We start from the raw sequence: 18,952 nt of genomic DNA on the forward strand, positions 1-18,952 counted from the left end.
TCCGGTGTATAAGAAAGACATAGCTGAACTGGAGCAGGTGCAGAGAAGAGCGACCAAGGTTATTAGGGAACTGTGGGTTCTGCAATGCCAAGACAGCTTATTACACTTGGAGTTATTTAGTTTGGAAAATCAAAGGCTTAGGGGTGATCTTATTACAATGTATAAATATATGCGGGGATAGTACAAAGACCTTTCTAATGATCTTTTTACTCTTACACCCATGACGGGGACTAGGGGGCATCCTCTACGTCTGGAGGAAAGAAGGTTTAAACATACTCACAGATGCGGATTCTTTACTGTAAGAGCAGTGAGACTATGGAACTATCTGCCATATGATGTTGTAATGAGTGATTCCCTGCTAATATTTAAGAAGGGACTGGATGCCTTTCTTGAAAAGTATAATATTACAGGGTATATACACTAGTTTCCTTGATATTGCGCTGATCCAGGGAGCTAGTCTGATTGCCGTATGTGGAGTCGGGAAGGAATTTTTTTCCCCAATGTGAAGCTTACTGTTGCCACATGGCTTTTTTTTGTCTTCCTCTGGATCAACATGTTAGAGCAAGTTAGGATAGGATATGGGTTGAACTAGATGGACTTAAAGTCTTCCTTCAACCTTAATAACTATGTGTTACTATGTATGTGTAGGGGAGATGGACTGACGGACGAACCTGTCTGTAATAGGAAGGTAAAGGGTGTAAGGCAGTGTAGAAGTGAGAGAAGGAAAACAGATGTAGATAAAGAGAACGAAGCATAGTGTTAGGGTTTGACCACCTTAAACCTTATTAGCTTTGTTACTATGTTACTATGTTACATATTTAACAGTGTGGTATCTCTGTCACACAACTCATCTATCTGTCTGCTACAAATTGTGACATTTGAGGCCTCCATTTAACTGTTTTTGTTGTGTGTTACCCTAGTTCTTGACACTATTTTTCTGTAAAAAGCAAAAATACAGGCCATATATTTTGCAGTGTAGTATCTCTGCCACACGCCTCATATATCTGTGGGCTTCAAATTGTGGCATTTGAGGCCTCTCTTCAACTGCTTTTGCTGTGTGACACCCTAGCTCTTGACACTTTTTTCCAGTAAAAAAATAAAAATGCAGGCCACACATTTTACAGTGTGGTATCTCCGTGACACGCCTCATCTATCTGTGGTCTACAAATTGTAGCATTTGATGCCTCCATTCAAATGCTTTTGCTGTGTGTTACTCTTGTTCTTGAGACTATTTTCCTGTAAAAAAATAAAAATACAGGCCACATATTTTAGTGTGGTATCTCCGTAAAATGCTTCATCTATTTGTGGGCTCTAAATTGTGGCATTTGATTTCTCCATTCAACTGTTTTCGCTGTGTGCTACTCCAATTATTAACACTATTTTGCAGTAAAAAAAAAAATACAGGCCACATATTTTACAGTGTAGTATCTCCATCAAATGCCTCGTCTAGCTGTGGGCTACAAATTGTGGCATTTGAGGCCTCCATTCAACTGTTTTTGCTGTTTGTTACTGTAGTTCTTGACACTATTTTCCTGTAAAAAAAAATAAAAATACAGACCACATGTTTTAAAGTGTGGTATCTCCGTCACACGCCTCATCTATCTGTTGGCCACAAACTGTGGCATTTGAGGCTTTCATTCAACTGTTTGGGATGTGTGTTACTCTTGTTGTTGACACTATTTTCCTGTAAAAATATAAAAAATACAGGCCACATATTTTACAGTGTAGTATCTCCATCACATGCCTCATCTATCTGTGGGCTGCAAATTGTGGCATTTGAGGCCTCCATTCAACTGTTTTTGCTGTGTGTTACTCCAATGATTAACATTATTTTGCTGTAAAAAAATACAGGCCACATATTTTACAGAGTGGTATCTCCATCACATGCCTCATCTATCTGTGGGTTACAAATTGTGGAATTTGAGTCTTCCAATCAACCTTTTTTGCTGTGTGTTACCTTAGCTCTTGACACTATTTTCCTGAAAAAATAAAATACAGGTCACATATTTTTTAGTATTTCCAACACACGCATCATCTATCTGTAGTCTGCAAATTTCTGGCATTTGAAATATCCATTCAACTGTTTTTGCTGTTTGTCCCCCTAGTACTTAACACTAGAGTTGAGCGACTTTTGGTTTTTTAGGGTCGCGTTTCGTTTCGTGAAACCCGACTTTTCCAAAAGTCGGGTTGAGCAAGATCGTCCGATTATAGGGAAAAGTCGGGGTCGTCCCGAAACACGAAACCCAATGTAAGTCAATGGGGAATAAAAGTCGGCAGTGAGAGGAGGACTGGAAACACACCTACAGTGCCCATTTGAATGCCAAAAGCATCAATTCTTCTTACTTAAGCTTGTCAACCTTAATTAACTTCATAATACAAGTTACGCACTGAAAAATGGGGGTTATTTGGCTAAAGTTGTGGGGGGGGAGGGCTGGCTGCAGGTTTTCATGTGCCCTGGGCGAAAGAGCGCCCCTTTAACACATACCACAACTCATCAATGATCATGCTCCGATACGGCAGAGAAATAGCGGTATAGTACAATGAAAAATACTTCACTTTTTACATCTCATGACGAGGCCCATCTATTTCTCCATACAGAATCATTGGTCCCATATAATGTTTGAAACAGTATATGATGAGCTCCACATAATGCTACAGTATATGTTGGTCCCCATGGATGAAGCTCCACTGTCTTATGGGCCCAAATAATGCTCCAAACATAATGGGCCCCATTTCTAATGCTCTAGTGTATAATGGGCCCTGTAAATGCTGCTCCAGTGTCTGATGTCCACCTTTGGAATGTTCCAGTGTATGGTGGGCCCCATCTATCATTCTCCAGAGTAACGTGCTCCCCAAAAATTGCTGTCCCAACATTGAAAACAATCAAATAAGTCTCCTCGCTAGGGAATCAAAATATTCAAAATATATGTCTCAGGAGGCAGGATCAGATGGTGTTAGGCCCAGTATGGATTGCACGTGATTGCACAAAGGTTAGAAAGGGTACCGTATCCCCGGATAACATGTATGGATAGCGTACACATTCAAAATATATGTCTCAGGAGGCAGGCTCAGACGGTGTTAGGCTCAGTATGGATTGCACGTGATTGCACAAAGGTTAGAAAGGGTACCGTATCCCCGGATAACATGTATGGATAGCGTACACATTCAAAATATATGTCTCAGGAGGCAGGCTCAGACGGTGTCAGGCACAGTATGGATTTGACGGCCCAGATTACACAGCGGAGGAGCAGGGAGAGGTAAAGATTGCAAATGCTGGGGCCCTGCCCAAGCAAGGGGGGCCCACTCATGGGCGTCGGTACTGGCACTGGGCTCCTCATAGTACAGCGGTGTGTCTGACGGCGGGTGTGCACCACCACCGTCAGAGACACTTGATTGCACTATGAGGGACCCTGTGCCAGTGCCCGCGCCCAAGAGTCGGCCTACCCACCTGTCCAGGGCAACGGCACTCGCACGGTGTCGTGCGCTAGGTGGTGACCCCGGCCATGGGGGGGGAGGCAGCACAGTTAGGGAGTTTTAGAAAGTGGCATATGTTGATGTTGGACATTCAGCTGATGCAAAAGGCGAAATAGGTCAAGTCCCAGGAAGAGGTGGACCAAAGCAATCCATTTTTCTGTCACCCTATGTGTCATCAGGGGAAGGTGGGACAAAATCCTTGGAAACCCATGCATGGTTCATTTTAATGAAGGTTAGATCATCCACATTTTGGGTTGACAGACGGGTCCTTTTTTCTGTCAGGATTGATCCAGCTGCACTGAAGACTCTTTCCGATAGCACACTTGCAGCTGGGCAAGCGAGCTCCTGTAAGGCATATTGTGCCAATTCAGGCCAGGTGTCCAGTTTAGCGGCCCAATAGTCAAAGGGAATGACCTGTGTGGGAGAACATCGATATGGGAGGAAAAGTAGTTTGTAACCATGGTTGACAACTGCTGTCTCCTGTCACTTTCCATCGATGCAGTATTACCAGTTGTGTGAGCGGTATTTGAAAAATCAGTCCACAACATTGTCATGAAACCCCTGTCTCCAACGCCACTTCTGCTGTGTGCACCACGAACACCTCTGCCAAGCTGCCCCCGGCCCGTACGGCTCGTGGGAGAACCATCACCGCTGCTGTGTGCTGGGAATGCCTCAAGCAACCGATTTACCAGAGTTGCTTGTTTATTAGCCAATATTAGGTCAAGGTTCTCCTGTGGCATGATGTTTTGTAATTTGCCTTTATAAGCGTGGATCCAGGATGCTGGCCAACCAGTAGTCGTCATCGTTCATCATTTTGGCAATGCGGGGGTCCCTTTTTCGGATCCGCAAGGCATAATCTGACATGTGGGCCAATGTTCCCGGTGTCAATGATGCACTGCGAGTGCTGGTTGGAGGAGCACTTTCTGGCAAATCCACATCCCTCCAGTCACGCACAAACCCTGTACAAGACCTTGCCACGCCAACATTTTCACTTGCCCCACGAGATGCATCCTCCTCCCCTAAGTAATCATCCCCATCATCATCCTCCTCCTCTTCTTCTTCCTCCACCTCGTCCAGGAGAGGTCCCTGAGCAGACAATGGCTGAATGTCATCAAGGATTCCCTCCTCCTCTTCCTCCTCATCAACATTGGCTGCAGACGCCTGCTCCTTAAGGTGCGTCAAAGTTTGCATGAGCAGACGCATAAGTGGGATGCTCATGCTTAGGATGGCGTCGTCTGCGCTTACCAGCCGTGTGCATTCCTCAAAACACTGAAGGACTTTACAGAGGTCTTTCAGCTTCGACCACTGCACACCTGTCAACTCCATGTCTGCTCTCAAAGTGCCTGGCCGTGTATCCTCCCACAAATGCATTATGGCCTGCCTCTGCTCGCACAGCCGCTCCACCATGTGCAGGGTGGAGTTCCACCTTGTTGCAATGTCGATAATGAGGCGGTGGTTGGGAAGGTGGAGCAATCGCTGCAGCTTCTGCATACGAACGGAGTGTACAGGCGACCGGCGGATGTGCGCGCACAGTCTTCGCACATTCTGGAGCAGGGCTGTTAACTCCGGATAATTTTTGAGGAAGCACTGCACCACCAGGTTCAAGGTGTGAGCCAAGCAAGGTATGTGGCTGAGTTTTGAAAGGGCTATGGCTGCCACAAAATTACGGCCGTTATCACTAACTACCTTGCCTGCCTCAAGATGTACACTGCCCAGCCATGACTCAGTTTGTCGCTTCAAGTACTCGGCCAGCACCTCGGCGGTATGTCTGTCGCCCAAACACATCATCTGCAACACAGCCTGCTGACGCTTTCCACTAGCTGCTCAATAGGGGGACACATCGTGTGCAACAGTGGCAGCTGCAGATGGAGTGCTCGTACGACTGCGCTCTGTGGACGAGCTTTCGCTTCTGGAGGAGGAGGAGGAGGAGGAGGAGGAGGAGGGTGGAACGCCTACAGCCAACTGTTTCCTATACTGTGGGCTAGGCAGCACTGTCCCACCACCGCTGTCCCCTGTGGACCCTGCATCCACCACATTAACCCAGTGCGCAGTGATGGACACGTAACGGCCCTGGCCATGCCGACTGGACCATGCATCAGTTGTGAGGTGCACCTTTCCGCTCACTGACTGCTTGAGTGCATGGACAATGCGGTCTTTCACATGATGGTGGAGGGCTGGGATGGCTTTGCGAGAGAACAAGTGGTGACTGGGTAGGTCATAGCGTGGTACTGCATAGGCCATGAGTTCGCGGAAAGCTGTGCTTTCCACCAACCGAAAGGGCATCATCTCAAACGAGATTAGTTTGGCAATGTGGGCGTTCAAACCCAGTGTACGCGGATGAGAGACTGAGTACTTTCTTGACCTACTCATAGTGTCTGGGAGGGTGAGCTGGACTTGAGAGCTGCATATGGTGGAAGTAGCGGTGGACAGGGCGGACTGAGAGAGGGTTGATGATGGTGATGGAGTTGGTGTTCTTTCTGATGGCCTAGAATCAGTCTTTCGTTGATATAACAGTGGGATTCCCTGACTGCTGTGGCCTTGCAACGACACCTCAACATTTCCTGCTGTGCTAACCGGTGGGCTTACAGTGGGGGAAACAATGTAGCGTTGATGACTACCTTCGTTGTGATCAGTTGCACATGTGGCACTTGAGGTTTGGTGTTGTGTCCACGCTTGCAAGTGCATGCTGGTTAAATGTCTAAGCATGCAACTGGTATTCAAATTTTTCAGATTTTTCCCTCGGCTAAAGGTCTTTGCGCACTTCTTACAGATAACCTTGGCCTGATCATGAGGATTTTGTTCAAAAAAGTGCCACACTGCACTCTTCCTACTTTGACAGACATTTTGCGGCCTAGCACGCTGTGATCTTTTGACCCTCTGGACAAGCTGTCCAGCAACTCTTTTGATGTTTGGAACCTGTCTTTGGAGTGCTCCGGGCCTGCCAGATAACAGCTGTTGCGATGTCGATGTCTGCTGTGGATGCTCCTCATCTGAGCTATTGGAAGCAGCACCCTCTTTCCCCAATGGATGCCAATCTGGGTCAACAACTGGGTCATCCATCACCTCCTCTTCTATGTCATGTGCACCTTCCTCTGTGTCACCGTGTATGGTGGTATAGTGTGCGGGAAGGGGCACCTGAGTCTCATCAGGGTCAGAATCTGGCTCTGTACACTGCGAGGACAATGTAGTGCTCTGAGTGAATGTACCAGCAGAATCATCCATCAGCGGCTGTGCATCAGTGCACTCCATGTCAGATTCATCTTGGCCTGGGTAATTCACCATTTGACTTGATAATCCAGGCATGGTATGTGAAAACAGCTCCATGGAGTAATCAGTAGTATGGCCTGCGTCATCCTTCAATCTTGGTTGGGGTGAAGGACACAAGGAAAGGTGTGGTTCATGAACATGAGCCTCCAATGACGACTCAGTGCTTTTACTTTTTACAACTTCAGAAGAGGAGGCGATAGAGCTGGAGGCTGAGTCAGCAATGTAAGACAAAACTTTTTCCTGATGCTCTGGCTTTAAAAGCGGTTTGCCAACTCCTAGAAAACTAAGCGTTCGAGGCCTTATGTAGCCAGACGATGACGCAGGCTCAACACCTCCTGCATTCGGTCCTATTTTGCTCTTGCCACTACCATCAGATCCACCACCAACACCATCATTACCAGCTGCCAACCCCCCGCCCAATTCCACGGCCTCTTCCACCAGCCTTCCTCATTTTTGGTAGAAATGTAGACAAAATCCAACAAACTATATAGTAATGTAAAACAAGGTACAAGGTGTCTATAGGACAGGGGAGATTTTGAATTTCTGCACACACTTTTGGACACTGGACACTTTTGGATTGTGTGAGGCCCAATGAATATCTGAGCGCTATGTGACAGGCTCGATGGCACAGCTGTGACCTAAGTGACTAGAGGATAAGTGAGATTTTGAATCTCTGCACACACTTTTGGACACTGGACACTTTTGGATTGTGTGAGGCCCACTGATATCTGAGCGCTATGTGACAGGCTCGATGGCACAGCTGTGACCTAAGTGACTAGAGGATAAGTGAGATTTTGAATCTCTGCACACACTTTTGGACACTGGACACTTTTGGATTGTGTGAGGCCCACTGATATCTGAGCGCTATGTGACAGGCTCGATGGCACAGCTGTGACCTAAGTGACTAGAGGATAAGTGAGATTTTGAATCTCTGCACACACTTTTGGACACTGGACACTTTTGGATTGTGTGAGGCCCACTGATATCTGAGCGCTATGTGACAGGCTCGATGGCACAGCTGTGACCTAAGTGACTAGAGGATAAGTGAGATTTTGAATCTCTGCACACACTTTTGGACAATGGACACTTTTGGATTGTGTGAGGCCCACTGATATCTGAGCGCTATGTGACAGGCTCGATGGCACAGCTGTGACCTAAGTGACTAGAGGATAAGTGAGATTTTGAATCTCTGCACACACTTTTGGACACTGGACACTTTTGGATTGTGTGAGGCCCAATGAATATCTGAGCGCTATGTGACAGGCTCGATGGCACAGCTGTGACCTAAGTGACTAGAGGATAAGTGAGATTTTGAATCTCTGCACACACTTTTGGACACTGGACACTTTTGGATTGTGTGAGGCCCACTGATATCTGAGCGCTATGTGACAGGCTCGATGGCACAGCTGTGACCTAAGTGACTAGAGGATAAGTGAGATTTTGAATCTTTGCACACACTTTTGGACACTGGACACTTTTGGATTGTGTGAGGCCCACTGATATCTGAGTGCTATGTGACAGGCTCGATGGCACAGCTGTGACCTAAGTGACTAGAGGATAAGTGAGATTTTGAATCTCTGCACACACTTTTGGACACTGGACACTTTTGGATTGTGTGAGGCCCAATGAATATCTGAGCGCTATGTGACAGGCTCGATGGCACAGCTGTGACCTAAGTGACTAGAGGATAAGTGAGATTTTGAATCTCTGCACACACTTTTGGACACTGGACACTTTTGGATTGTGTGAGGCCCAATGAATATCTGAGCGCTATGTGACAGGCTTGATGGCACAGCTGTGACCTAAGTGACTAGAGGATAAGTGAGATTTTGAATCTCTGCACACACTTTTGGACACTGGACACTTTTGGATTGTGTGAGGCCCAATGAATATCTGAGCGCTATGTGACAGGCTCGATGGCACAGCTGTGACCTAAGTGACTAGAGGATAAGTGAGATTTTGAATCTCTGCACACACTTTTGGACACTGGACACTTTTGGATTGTGTGAGGCCCACTGATATCTGAGCGCTATGTGACAGGCTCGATGGCACAGCTGTGACCTAAGTGACTAGAGGATAAGGAAGATTGGATTGCTTTTAAAAAAGCAGTTTGCGGACCAGTGGGTAAACAGCAATGCCAGCCTGTCAGGAAGCCTTAAAAGGCAGCCCAACAACCAACACCACTGATACACCACAATATAGCCTCCCCTTGCACTGCACACACAGTGACTGGTGTGTTGTGCAGGCCAAATTGCTATCAGCAGCAGAAGCAGTTTTTTTTTCTTCTCAGCAGGACAAAAAAAAAAAATTGGGATTGCTTTTAAAAAAGCAGTTTGAGGCCCAATGAATATCTGAGCGCTATGTGACAGGCTCGATGGCACAGCTGTGACCAAAGTGACTAGAGGATAAGGGAGATTGGATTGCTTTTAAAAAAGCAGTTTGCAGAGCAGTGGGTAAACAGCAATGCCAGCCTGTCAGGAAGCCTTAGAAGGCAGCCCAACAACCAACACCACTGATACACCACTATATAGCCTCCCCTTGCACTGCACACACAGTGACTGGTGTGTTGTGCAGGCCAAATCGCTAGCAGCAGAAGCAGTTTTTTGTCTTCTTCCCTGCCTAACGCTCTCCCTACAGAATCAGCAGCAATCTCTCCCTATACTGAGATCGGCAGAAGTAAGATGGCGGTCGGCATGCACGCCCTTTTATACCCACTGTGACGCCCACCAAAGCAAGCCAATCACTTGCATGCCCTTCTGAAAGATGGTGGTGACCCGTGCCTATGTCATCACGTTGCCCACAGTGTCCGTGGATCCTGATTGGCTGAAAAAGAGCGCAAAACAAACTTTTGAAACACGACTTTGGCGTGTAAGTCGCCGACCTCGTGGCCGACCTCATCCTAGGGTCGGGTTTCGTTTCATGAAACCCGACTTTGCCAAAAGTCGGTGACTTTTGAATTTTTTCGACCCGTTTCGCTCAACTCTACTTAACACTAATTTCCTGTAAAAAATAAAAGTACAGGCCACATATTTTACAGTGTGGTATCTCCATTAAGAAAAATAGCGTGCACTCAAGTCTTATTATTGAGGTGCAGGTGTAACGGACCTGTAGGTCCTATTACCAATAATAATATAGAATCACCGCACACTCAGAGAAATATAATGCCAACAAGTGTTCATTTTATTATGTACAAAACATGTGGGAGCCAAAAAAGAATATAAAGCACTAGATAGAAGCGATATATATAACGACGTTTCGGCTCAGCCCGAGCCTTTATCAGTTTATCGCTGAATCCGTTTTCAAATCTTTTGAATAGATTGTAAGAGAACTCCCAAGAGAATAGCCCAAGTAAAACGGCTGTGATTATAGTGCTTAAGCGGCGCTCCCGCGCCTGGCGCCAGCCGTTTTACTTGGGCTATTCTCTTGGGAGTTCTCTTACAATCTATTCAAAAGATTTGAAAACGGATTCAGCGATAAACTGATAAAGGCTCGGGCTGAGCCGAAACGTCGTTATATATATCGCTTCTATCTAGTGCTTTATATTCTTTTTTGGCTCCCACATGTTTTGTACATAATAAAATGAACACTTGTTGGCATTATATTTCTCTGAGTGTGCGGTGATTCTATATTATTATTGGTATCTCCATTACACGTCTCATCTATCTGTTGGCTCCAAATTGAGGCACTAGAGGCCTCTATTCAGCAGTTTTTGCTGTGTGTTACTCTAGTTCTTGACACTATTTTTCTGTAAAAAGACAAAAATACAGGCGACATATTTTGCAATGTAGTATCTATCACATGCTCATATATCTGTGGGCTACAAATTGTGGCATTTGAGGTCTCCATTCAGCTGTTTTTACTGTGTGATACTCCAATGATTAACATTAGTTTGCTGTAAAAAAAAAATATTGGCCACATATTTTACAGTATAGTATCTCTTTCACATGCCTGATTTATCTGTGGGCTACAAATTGTGGCATTTGAGATATCAATTCAACTGTTTTTACTGTTTGTCACCCTAGTTCTTGACAATGGTTTCCTGTAAGAAAATAAAAATACAGGCCACATATTTTACAGAGTGGTATATCCATCACATGCCTCATATATCTGTGGGCTACAAATTGTGGCATTTGAGGCTTCCATTCAGCTGTTTTGGTTGTGTGTTTCTCTAGTTCTTGACACCATTTTCCTGCAAAAAAAAAAAAAATACAGGCCACATATTTTACAGTGTAGTATCTCCATCACACGTTTCATCTATTTGCATGGTACAAATTGTAGCATATGAGGCCTCCATTCAAACATTTTTGCTGCTTGTTATCCTTATTCATGACACTATTTTCCTGTAAAAATATAAACATACAGGCACCATATTTTACAGTGTGGTATCACCGTCAAACACCTCATCTATCTGTCTGCTACAAATTGTGGCATTTGAGGCCTCCATTCAACTGTTTTTGCTGTGTGTTACCCTACTTCTTGACAATATTTTCCTATTAAAAAATAAAAACGCAGTCCACATATTTTACAATGTGCTATCTCCGTCACACGCCTCATCTATCTGTGGGCTCCAAATTTTGGGCCTCCATTCAACTGTTTTTGCTGTGTATTACCGTAATTCTTGACACTATTTTCCTGTAAAAAATAAAAACACAGGCCACATATTTTACAGTGTAATATCTTCTTCACACGCCTCATATATCTGTGGGCTACAAATTGTGGCTTTTGAGACCTCCATTCAACTTTTTTTTTGCTGTGTGTTACCCTAGTTCTTGACATTATTTTCCTGTTAAAAAATAAAAATACAGTCCACATATGTTAGTGGGTCGCCCTCCCAGGGCTGTGAGGTACTCGGTACCGGGCCGGTCTCTCAGAGGGGAATGTCACAGCAGCGGTGACCCGGTCCTTGGCCCTGGGCGCCCATGTAAAAGGGGTTGAGTGATGGAATAAAGTTTATGAGTAATTCGTGACGCCATAAATGTACAAGATTTAGAAAGAATTAAAAATACAAAAACCAAAAGCTCCAAAAATAGTCCTGTGACGATTAGTCCATGCGTCAATGTCCATGGTCCATTCCTTGGCAAATGGTGAACTATATACAAGGGAAATTTTTGACCACACCTAGTCCTGTGGCCCAATTGTCCTTCAAAACAAACTGGAAAATTCAAAAAGGGATTTCTTCCAGAGTCTCTGTAGGCACAAAACTTAAACGTTATGTATAGACATACAATTTAACATTTACATGAACTAATTTATACACGATATCTGAGGGGTGGAATACCTTGGGTACTACAGACAGACCTACGTAGCTCTGGTGTGGGTAAACTGGGTAAACTGGGTAGTAGCCGTCTACGGACTCTTAGACTCACCATGGGTATGACAGATTCACCACTGGCAGGGCGAGGATTCTCTGGCTCCACTGCAGGTGTGGCATCTCCTACCTGAACTTCCTGATTTTCAGAGTTCTCTTGAGTCACTTCTTCTTGTACTACCAGTTGGGGAAAAGTCAAAACTGCCACCACTATGGCATTATTTGCTCTAGTCCAATTTGCAGGGAATTCTCCAAGTACAGTGCTGACCTTTTCTTCTTCTTCTATGGGTTGGATGTTCTTTTGCTCTTCCATTCTTTCTTTCAATTGGTCAGGGCACAATTTCAAATGATCCCTTGATATTGCTGCTGAGGTTTCTTCGTACTTCATGGAGGTTGCTGGGCTTCTGCCAGTCCCGGATGACTGTGACTTTGTCAGGATCTGGTGCCACACCTTATGCACTTACTACATGACCGAGGTACTGATCCTTGGGCTTCAGGAGGTGGCATTTGGAAGGCTTCACCTTCAGGCCAAAGTTGGACAAGGCTTCAAACACCTCAGCCAGGTGCTCCAGATGGTCTTCATAAGTCTTGGAGAAAACAATGACATCATCAAGGTACAACAGGACTGTCTCGAAGTTCTTGTGTCCAAGACAGCACTCCATTAGCCCTTGGAATGTCCCTGGAGCGGTGCAGAGCCCGAATGGCATGTAGTTGAACTCACAGAGACCCATTGGTGTTGTAAACGCTGTTTTCTCCTTGTTTGTCTCTGCCACGGGAACCTGCCAATACCCACTAGTGAGATCTAAGGTGGAAAAATAGTTAGCAGTTTTAAGTGCAGCTAATGACTCCTCAATTCTGGGTAATGGGTAGGCATCTTTATTTGTAATGCTGTTAATTTTTCTGTAATCAACACACATTCTCATGGTACCATCCTTCTTTTTCACAAAGACTATTGGAGCTGCTCAGGGGCTCCAACTGTCTCTGATCACCCCAGCCTCCTTCATTTCCCGCAACATACTTTTGGCACATTGGTATTGTGTTGGGGGTATAGGCTGGTACCTTTCTTTAATGGGTGGATGATCTCCAGTGGGGATATGGTCTTGAACCCCTTTTGCCTTCCCAAAGTCTAGAAGGTGTTTATTGAATACTCGCTCATACTCCTAAGTCACTCGGTAAACCCCATTCTTTTGGTATGAAGGGGTGGAGTCAGTCCCCACCTGCAGTTGCTGGCACCATTCCTCCAGCTGCTTTACAGAGCCATTGTCCTCCACCGGGTCGGATGAAACCAAGGGCTCTGCTGCCTGTATTGCATTGCTACTGACAGTAAGCAGCTTAGCAACTGTGGCATATCGAGGTATTGTGGCCTTCTCCTCCTCACAATTCAAGAGGCGTACAGGTACCCTCCCTTTACGGACATCAACTACCCCTCTGGCTGTCAGGACAGTGGGCCTGCTATCAGAGTACACTGGTTCTACCATTGCCTGGTAATCTTTTCCTCTGAGGCCTATGGCTGCCCGACACCAAATCAACATTTCACATCTGGGGTGTATTGCAATTGGGAAAGAATCACTCACTCGGACGCTGCTGATTTCTCTAACAGAGAGTTCTACCTGCTGTCTTTGCATCAGGGCCCTGATCTCCTTCTGCACGACTCGTTGTTCACTGGAACCAGCAGTCTCAGCCACCTGTTGCAACAAGACAATAACTTCGGAAAGACAATTTTCAATCACATTGGTACCAAGAGTCATCATTGGGTTACATTCTCGTCGATCAATATCCACAACTATCAGACCTTGAGATTTTAACTCTACTCGACCCACTTTAACAGTAATTTCTTTACATCCCACTTGCGGTAAGGACTGACCATTACTGGCAACTACTGTGAGTTCATCACTTGGGCCGCGAGTAAGTTCAGAATCAGCCCAATACCGCTTGTAAAGGATATAGGGCATAGTTGTCACCTGGCAGCCAGTGTCCAGCAATGCGTTCATGGGGATACCGTCAATCACCACTGGGAGGACCGGTCTCCCTCCAACATACTTGGCTCGCCAGTTCTTTGGGCCTTGTGGTCCTACTCCTGGGGGTTGGCCCTCTGCCCCAGGGGTTGCTCGTTTAAATAACAGAATCTTGCGATGTGGCCTGCCTTGCAGCAGCGACGACAGATGGGACGTTCATCCTGGTCATAGCGATCATTGGTTCTACCTCGGAGTGGCGGGATCCTCTTCTTCTTTAGCCACGGGACATCCTCTGGACTGGAGGGGAGCTGCATCTTCTCCTTGGAGGATACCTGCAGGGACTGCACAGTTTTAGCAAGTGCAGCCATACCCTTGGTCAACTACTGGACCTGAAGACACAGTTCTGCAGATGGGTCTTTGTCCAGAGTCTGTGCATCAGCCTCCACAGGGATGGAGGGGAATGATGTTGCTTCCTGGTGGTATGTAATCGCTGGGCGCCTAGGGGGCGCTGGACGGCTGACATTTGGTTCATGCAGCACCCGGATAGCCCTGTCTTTGAAATCAGCAAAGTCTAGGTCCGGGTTTTGTAGGGCTATGATGCGCAGCTGTGCTCTGTGGGTACTGGATAGGAGTCCCTCAATGAATTGCTCCTTTAACAGTCCGTCTCCATCTTTCACACTGTCTGGGTCAATCTGCTTGATGGCTCGCAGCGCCTCCTGCAGGTTAAGAGCATAGAATCATATCATAGAATCGTAGAGTTGGAAGGGACCTCCTGGGCCATCTGGTCCAACCCCCTGCTCAAAGCAGGATTCGCTAAATCATCCCAGTTAGATGTCTGTCCAGCCTCTGTTTGAAGACTTCCATTGAAGGAGAACTCACCACTTCTCGTGGCAGCCTGTTCCACTCATTGATCACTCTAACTGTCAAAAAGTTTTTTCTAATATCTAATCTGTGTCTCCTCCCATTCAGCTTCATCCCATTGCTTCTAGTCTTTCCTTGTGCAAATGAGAATAAAGTTGATCCTTCTACAATGTGACAGCCCTTTAGATATTTGTAGACAGCTATTAAGTCTCCTCTCAGTCTTCTCTTTTGCAAACTAAACATTCCCAAATCCTGCAACCTTTCCTCATAAGACAGGGTTTGCAGACCGGTCACCATTCTGGTCGCTCTTTTCTGAACTTGCTCCAGTTTGTTGATGTCTTTTTTAAAATGTGGTGCCCAAAATTGGACACAATATTCCAGATGAGGTCTGACCAAAGAGGAGTAGAGGGAAATAATTACTTCACGTGATCTAGACTGTATGCTTCTGTTAATACATCCTAGAATTGCATTTGCCTTTTTTGCTGCTGCATCACACTGTTGACTCATATTCAGTCTGTGATCTATTAGTATACCCAAGTCTTTTTCACATGTGCTGTCACTTAGCCCTATTCCTCCCATTCTATATATGCTTTTTTCATTTTTATTGCCCAGATGTAGTACTTTGCATTTCTCCCTGTTAAAAACCATTCTGTTAGTTGCTGCCCACTTCTCCAGTTTATTTAAATCTTTTTGAATCCTCTCTCTCTCTTCTCTAGTATTAGCTATCCCTCCTAGCTTTGTGTCATCAGCAAATTTAATCAGTTTACCCTCAATTCCTTCATCTAAATCGTTGATAAAGATGTTGAACAATACAGGGCCCAGGACAGAGCCCTGTGGTACCCCACTTGAGACATTCTTCCAACTGGATGTGCAGCCATTTACGACCACTCTTTGGGTCCGATCACTAAGCCAGTTATGAATCCACCTAACAGTTGCCTTGTCCATTCCATACTTAGTCATTTTTTCAATAAGGATTGTATGAGAGACTTTGTCAAATGCTTTGCTGAAGTCAAGATATACTATATCTACAGCATTTCCTTGATCCACCCAATCAGTAATACCATCATAGAAGGAAATTAAATTAGTCTGACATGACTTATTAGTTACAAACCCATGCTGACTCTGTTTAATCACTTCATTCTTATCCAGGTATTGACATACATGTTGTTTAATAATTTGTTCAAAGATCTTTCCTGGTATAGAAGTCAGACTCACCGGCCTATAGTTGCCTGGGTCCACCTTCTTCCCCTTTTTGAAGATAGAAACAACATTTGCTCTTCTCCAGTCTTCTGGCACTTCTCCTGTTCTCCAAGAATTTTCAAAGATTATGGAGAGGGGTTCAAAAATTTCTTCTGCTATCTCCTTCAGTACTCTGGGGTGTAATTCATCTGGACCTGGAGACTTGAATACATTTAGGTTAGCTAAGTGTTTCCTCACTAGCTTTCTGTTTATAGATATCCTGGATTCTTCTATTCCCTTAATGGGACAGTGAATAACAGTTGATGTTACATTTCCTTTCTGAGAGAAAACAGATGCAAAATAGGAATTTAAAAGTTCAGCCTTCTCAACATCCTGTCTTACCATTTCATCATTTTCATCCTGTAAAAATCCTATAGCATCTTTGACTTTTCTTTTACTTTTGACATATCCCCAAAATCCTTTATTATTGCTTTTGACATCTCTTGCAAGCCTCAATTCATTTTCAGCTTTAGATAATCTGATTTGTGCCTTGCAGGTTCTGCAGACAGCATTATATTCTTCTTTAGATATGCCTCCTTCTTTCCATTTTATAAACATTTTTTGCTTCCTTTTTAGCATGTGCTTAAGTTCTGTGTTCATCCATCCTGGTTTCCTTAAATGCTTCCTATTCTTCCCTCTTTTCGGAATTGTTAACAACTGTGCTTTGAGAATTTCATTTTTCAAGATTTCCCATCCTTCCTGGACATTTTTGTCTTTAAGGATATCCAGCCATTGGATCCCTCCAATTCTCTTTCTGAATCCCTTAAAATCTGCCTTTCTGAAATCTAACCTTGACGTCTGAGTCTTCACAGGTCTTCCGCCTCTAGTTATCCAAAATTCTAAAATAGCATGGTCGCTACCTCCTAGGGTCCCAGCCACTTTTACCTCCTCAACCATTTCCTCCCTGTTTATAAGGATTAGATCCAAGGTAGCAGTTCCCCTTGTTTTCTCCTTTACCTTTTGGAAGATAAAGTTGTCAGCAAGAGAGGATAAGAATTTCCTTGACCTGTTAGTTTTACCTGAGAGAGATTCCCAACAAATGTCTGGATAGTTGAAATCTCCCATGACAACTATGTCATATTTTTTGGAGAACTTGGCCATTTGATGCATAAAGAGTTCATCCATATCTTCAGCTTGCACAGGCGGCCTGTAGTAAATGCCTACAATGGTGTCCTTTCCATTGTTCTGTCCCTGTATTCTTACCCAAACAGTTTCCACAGAACTCCCAGTCTCTGAAGCTTCAATCTCTGTGCAGATATACGCATTTCTAACATACAATGCGACACCCCCTCCTCGTTTATCAAGTCTGTTTCTTGCAAATAAGTTGTATCCTTCTAGTCTTGTATTCCAATCATGTGTATCGTCCCACCAAGTTTCAGTGATTCCAATGACATCATATTTCTTTTCCTGTGTTAGTAGTTCCAATTCTCCTTGTTTGTTGCCCATGCTTTGTGCATTAGTATAGAAACATTTTAGTTTGTGATTGGTTTCTCTTTCTCCAATATTTTTTTTAATTAGATTCTTTCGTCTTTGTTCTTCCTTTCCACTTCTAATAGCAGAGTTCTCAGTAGCATTTGTCAGGTGTATGGCTTTTTCTGGTCTTTTGCTTCCCTTCCCATGTTGTTCTAGCATAGTCCCAGCATAGTCCCATATACTGTCCTGCACTCTTTGCTTACACCCAAAGAATCTCATCTTGAATTCAGCGGCAGTGCGAGTGTCAAAGGTACTTCTTAGCTTAGCCAGGATCTTTTTACCAGTCTCCTTATCAGTGTCCTGCCAGGCTTTTACTTCTCTCTGTGCTGTACCTGTTAGCTGACCAATAAGGATGTTCACCTTCTGGCTTTCAGACAGAGGATACACTTCAAACAAACTGCACAGTCTCTCTTTGAAGTCACTCAGGGTATGTGACTCCCCTGAATACTGCGGTAGCCAGGCTGCTCCCGGTATGCAGGGCATAGACAGCGGCATTATGGGGACCGCTGCGGTAGGCGTTGATTCTTGTCGTGCTGAGGAGGCAGCGTTGGCTGCTGGCTGCAGCGGCGCTAGGTGAGCCGCAGCTGTGCCTGGCCCTGCAGCTTGTGGCGCTGGGGGGTCGGCGGGGGTGCCCAGCACCGAATCTGCGCATGCCTCGGACCTTCTTTTCCCCCCTAGTTAACGTTGGGCCAGGCCCTGGGTTGCACTGGCTTACTGGTTGGATGACCGGGGGACACCAGGGCTGCAGGCCTCTGCTCCTCCAACTTCTTGCGTGCTGTACTCTTCCCGCACGGCACTTCACTTCTTCGCGCTCTTTGGCAGGCTCCGAGTCTTAGGTGGGAATAGAGCATTTACAGCTTCCTATTCCTCTGGTTTCTGTTGCAGGATCTTCAGTATCCATACAACCGTGGAGACCAGGCTCTAGATCATGCGCTCCAGCTTCTCTCTTCAAGTCTACACACTTCGCCCTCCTCACAGAACTGACTAATTTCCCTTCCTGGCCCTCAGAAAGCACTTCCTCTGGGAGTGGGAACTGTGTTGCATGTTATGGTTAACTGCTAGAGAGACCCTTCATTGCTTCCAAGCCTGACATCACCCTCCATGGAGGAAGGCAAAGCCACTGTGGCGACCATACTCCTGGGGGCGCCACATTAGTGTAGTATCTCTGTCACATCCCTCATCTCTCTGTGTGCTAAAACTGTGGCATTGGAGGCCTCCATTCGACTGTTTTTGCTGTGTGCTGCTCCAATGATAACAACTATTTTGCTGTAAAAAAAAATACTGGCCACATATTTTACAGAGTGGTATCTCCATCACATGCCTCATCTCTCTGTGGGCTACAAATTGTGGCATTTGAGGCCTCCATTCAACCTTT

Source organism: Dendrobates tinctorius, unplaced genomic scaffold (genome assembly GCF_039654945.1).
Source record: "Dendrobates tinctorius isolate UK_male_01 unplaced genomic scaffold, ASM3965494v1 ptg000011l, whole genome shotgun sequence".
Taxonomy (NCBI): Eukaryota; Metazoa; Chordata; class Amphibia; order Anura; family Dendrobatidae; genus Dendrobates; species Dendrobates tinctorius.